The sequence below is a fragment of the Ischnura elegans genome, chromosome 4 (genome assembly GCF_921293095.1).
Source record: "Ischnura elegans chromosome 4, ioIscEleg1.1, whole genome shotgun sequence".
NCBI classification, from domain to species: domain Eukaryota; kingdom Metazoa; phylum Arthropoda; class Insecta; order Odonata; family Coenagrionidae; genus Ischnura; species Ischnura elegans.
The window spans coordinates 17,184,249-17,189,411 of NC_060249.1; the positions used below are offsets into that span (position 1 = coordinate 17,184,249).

The following is a 5,163-nucleotide window of genomic DNA, read 5'->3' on the forward strand; positions in this document are numbered from 1 at the left end:
ATGTGTGTGGTATAAGTTTACAGAACACTAGCCCATGATCTGAAAGAGAGTATTATCACCATTTATCCTCGAACAGCACAATAATTTCTTGCTATCCTTACCGTTCCATTCATATTTCTGGTACCTTAAATATGAAAAGTTGTCATAAAATTTATAATACAAACCAGATTTGATTTAAGCTATACTTTTTGATTCTCATAGCAAAATGCTACTTCATATGTTAATAATTGCTTATTTCAATTGAGAAGAATTGTCATTAACCTTTCCTTTTTGTCCACACGGAGAAAACAACTTTGGGTGTTACAACTAAACGCTATCCAGTCCGCCCCCTCTATGGCAATTATTGGACACTCTGCCACGTAATCCGAGGTATTTTGGTAGATTGTCTAAACGCTTTGCGCTGCCCCTCTAGCTTATTCTAGTCACATCGCCCAGAGTATCTCCAACAAATAACATGGAACGCGTCTAGTCAACCCTGTTCAGAAGTCATCACTACTCATCTTCTGTCGGTATGCTTGAAGCTCTACGTACATAGTTACCGAAGCTCTGCCAGTTAGTGCGTAAGAGCAGGGCGCGTGTGGTGCGCACTTTCAACCTGTCTCGTTCAATTCAACTTCGTTTCTCGCAGCCGGCGGACTTCCTCCAGTAATGGACTCAGAAGTTGAAAACATTTTAAAGAAATGGGGGTTTTCTCACCTCATCGCACTTTTCAAAGGTTAGTGTAGCATTTTTCTTTAAATCATGACGTTTCTTGTGCTGTGGTTCTACTTACGTAAGATTGCACAGCGTACACGGAAAATAAGATTTGATTGAAACGAACAAACTGGTGTGGTAGGGAGTATTTTTGTTAAATATACTTAAAGTTTGGAGTAAATTATTAAGCACTTGATTTATTTTATCAAACTCTTTTGATAGATTTCATCGAACTTTTTGATATTTCATAATTTAGTCAATTGTTACAGTTAATATTGCAGGCTTTTTTCTATCAATATACATATTGATAGAAAAAAGCCTGCAAATTAAGTTTTATTACGCATCTACGTTTGATTGATATATAACTACGTAATGTAACTGTGTGCATTTAGTAATCCTCTTAAACTTACAAATGGAGACTGTAGTCACATTTTATTCACATTTCAAAACAAAGATTCATTATTTACAATAATTATATATTGCGGCGTTTTTGTAAATATTTATTATGGTAACCGATTTAGACTAGTTGTTAGAGACCGTTGTTACAACGCGGGGGTGGCCACGTTCAATCCTTCTTGCAGGCGTATTTTTCTCCTCTTTATTGTATTTGTTTTGCAGAAACTTACATTTAACACCTAATTTATGGTTTTAATTTAATTTTAATTTGATTTAAATTTAATTATCAAGTTTTAACCATTGTACTTCTTTGAAGGAGCAGAAATCGACAAAGTAGCCTTTCAGCTACTAGATGAGATACTCTACAAAGATTACTGACGCCAGGCCAGTTTCTAAAATTTTGCAAGGCATTCCGTGCTAACATCGACTCTGTGCGAGACGAGCCTCCTTTGAACAAGAATCCAAGGAAAGACTGTTAGTCCTAATTAGTTATGTTTGGTAATTGTCGTATTATTATTTCTTGATGATCTTGAAATTGGAATTTGTTTTAGGCTCTCATAGTGGACTATACAAACTAGGAGCAGTTTATCTGTATTGTCCATGTCTCCCCTCTGAATTTATGTCTAGTTTAGAGTTCTGACTATGTTTTTCCATTCTAATTACTGGAAGCCCGATAATCCTTTTTTTGATTCTTCAAGCAACCATATTATTTCTGGTAAGTTCATTGAAGGGTTAAATTTTCTTAGTTATCAAGGTATTTTTGTTGTGACAGAGCATGGAAATGTTCAAGTGTATTTTGCATTGGGATCGATTATTGGTGACAATCTTGGTTTTAATTGTATTCTTGGATTTATAGAGAGCTTTAGTGCTACTTATATCTGTCAAATTTTTAAACTTACTAAATCTGAGTCCTGCTCATGCACTGAAGAAAAAAAGGAACTATTGAGAACTGTTGAAACCTACAATGCTGATGTTGAAGTGCGTAACTGTTCTCTTACTGGAATGATGGAAAAATGTATATGGAATAAGGTAGAAGGGTTCAACGTACTAGAAGGGGGAAGCCTCGACTTGATGCATGATATCTTAGAAGTCGTCATAGTCATAGTTTCAGTTAGTTATGTTAGTCATAGTTTGTAGCCAAATATGGCCTTATAAATATTATGCCAGACTTAATTTCCAAGAAATATTGCACCTTAGATCAGCTTAGCTTTAGAATTATTATTTTTAAATATGGAGATACGGTTTCTAATAAACCTGTCGCTATTGCTGAAGAGGAACTATGTAGTGGGGCTATTAGAATATCAGCCAGTGAAATGATCAATTTCGTTTTATGCCTTGCCCCTATGATAGGAAATTTAGTACCTGAAGACGACCCATCTAGGAGACTTTTCTTAATGTTACGTGATATTGTTGAAATCCTGTGTTGTACATCAATTCAATTCATTACCTTATTGTTCAACATCATTCTCTATACATATATTAGGTTATTTGGTAATTCCTTTAAACCCAAGTTTCGCTTCATGCTTCATTACTGCTGTGTTCTAACTACGGACCACTAATTCATACGTGGTGTATGCGCTTTGAAAGAAGGCATAGAATGTTACAACGAAATGCTACTGTTATTTCTAGTCGTATCGACACTCCAATGTCTATTTGTATTAAAACTTGGTTAAGTTTAGCCTACCGCTTTCTATCTCAAAAAGGATTTCATAAAAGGATAACTTTCAGTTCAAACTGCAATGCCTTTCAAGCAGATAAAATGCATTATTTTCCTATAGTTAAGAGTAAGATGCCAAATTTTTTCCAAGGTTTGTGTAGAGCATCCACAAATGTCATTTTAAACGGTATCAAATTTGAAGACAATTCTTGTACTGTGGTGGGTGCCAATGAGTTAGGATCTCCCAATTTTGGAAATGTAAAATTAAATTATAGTCAATACTTCTAATGAAGTCTCCTTTTTTATCCTCAACTTACTACAATATCATGTAGTTATCATCTGTCATCATTTTGTGTTGATTTAACTGAAAATGTTTCATGCTTTGAATGCAAAATGTTAAGCTGTCCGTTTTCACGAATACTTGAGAATGAACAAAATATTGTTGTATGTACTAAAGATATTTAATAAATAAACTTCATGCGGAAAAAGGTCCAGTTACTGTCTACCTTATTTATGGGGAGATAAATTAATCTAAATACCAGCTTGTACGTTAACTTTTAAACCAACCGCAAGGGGGTTAAAAAAAGACAAATTAGTAAAGCATTTGACCAATTTAATTAAAAAATTTCAAACAGGCTAATTAAACAATTTAGTCAAATTAATCAAATTCTGTAAAGGGAGTGCCTATTCTTTTATTATCAAGGTGACTAAACCCTCTATCAATATCCTTGGTTTTACCCAAACTCCATCACAGATGGTAGTTGAGATTATGGATCTGGTCGTGTTTGACTAATAGCACGGACTCAATTCAGACATTATGATTAAGTTTCATTTAGTCATATTATTTAGATTGTTCCTGTGCAACAATTGCATCATTTTGTCACCCGAAGGAAAGACTTTGGTGGGAGTATCTAAACTGGTGTGTCTGGACTTTTCTGTTGAATTCACTGAAAAGTTCAGTCAGCCCCATACCGATTAAAGTATTTGGTCGTGAGGGCCGAACGTTTAGGCGTACCGCCTGAACATTTTTCTCTGTGCAAGGGCCTTCTTATTGAACACTTTATTCCCTCTTATTTTAGAAGGCTCTTCCGCATATGTTGCTGATATGTGATTCGAAAATTCATCCTAAATTGTTGCTTCATCTAGCTGAAAAAGATTTTTTTAATGTAACCTACGGAAGTAAATTTTTAAGTTTTGGCTCGATTTGCTGCTGCTAGCTCAATAAAAGAAATCCCTCTACGTCCGCATGTAGTGGATGCCCATTGGAATTGGTCATTGCCCAATTAATTAAATAAAAGGTAACTGCAATTTTCCTCAATTATCTCAATGCACACGACGCGATTTGGCTCACGGAGCCCTCATATGATAGATACATGATTTATGGTCCAGTACATGACGGGTTTTGTGGCAGACGGTGGCTCTGTGAGACGAAATGCATTCGTACGCACTAAAATAATTGTGGAAAAGTTCAACTAACTTTCATTTCAACATGTCGAATTTCCACTATATCGCGTCTGAATCGCTTGAATTTACCCCAAATATTTTGTAACTCATGGCGGATTAATCACGTGCTCCATTCCAATTTCTATGCAGATAATTTTCTATAGTGCTCAGAACTTATTAAGTTAAGTATTGCATACAACTTTAGGACATTGTAAAATTTAAGGTTACATGAAATAACTATTCACGGAGAAATTTATCTCAAATTAACCTATATCATATATCAAAAAAATCAAATTAATTTCAGCTACAAATTAATTTCAATTAAAGTTTCCCTATCGCAACCGTACGATAGCTACCATGTTAGAGGGTACTGACTCAGAGCGTTACGTAATTCGGCATTCATTTATTGGCATTAGTTAATCTTTTTAAGTTTACTAGTGGTTGAATCATTAGGAAAGTTTGCAATGGTATATTGTATTTTTAGATAAATATGCCAGTAGCCAAAGAAATTACCACAACCATCATGTATTTTCCTTCATTACAGTTAAATTCCGTCACCTTCAATTATTTCATTTCCTTTGCAAATCAAATCCTATCGCAAAACTTAATTAGCCTTATAAAAACGTATCAGTTATTGCAGAGCAGGAGGGAAGAAAATTATTTCCTTGCTCATTTAATGAAAAGGAAGCTTAATTAAGAGGTTCTCCCAAATATCACTTCCATCCTAATTCTGGCCTCAGATGTTTGACGCCAAGGAGAATTAAGCACACTTAACGGCTTCCACATTGTTTCAATTTTGCAAATCCACCATCAGGTTGCAATGAGATACATAATTAGAGCTTCGATCTCCACGAAAAAATTTGCCGCTTTCATAAAAGAAGGAACTCCCTGAAGTTACGGAAGCCACTTGCTGTTTCCTTGGCGTGGTCTATATTTACCAAAAACATCGGCACAGATTCTATTCAATAAAAATT

General features: G+C 34.9%; 1 long non-coding RNA gene across 2 annotated transcripts; it reads left to right on the plus strand.

Moving 5' to 3' along the window:
• The first annotated feature begins 303 nt into the window (after positions 1-303).
• Positions 304-3,228, plus strand: LOC124156832. 2 transcript variants are annotated; one of them, XR_006864395.1, is made up of 2 exons: positions 304-715; positions 1,406-3,228. It is a non-coding gene; the product is annotated as an uncharacterized LOC124156832 (long non-coding RNA). The 2 variants fall into 2 exon arrangements; XR_006864396.1 differs by having other exon boundaries at positions 1,412-3,228.
• The last annotated feature ends 1,935 nt before the right edge of the window (positions 3,229-5,163 follow it).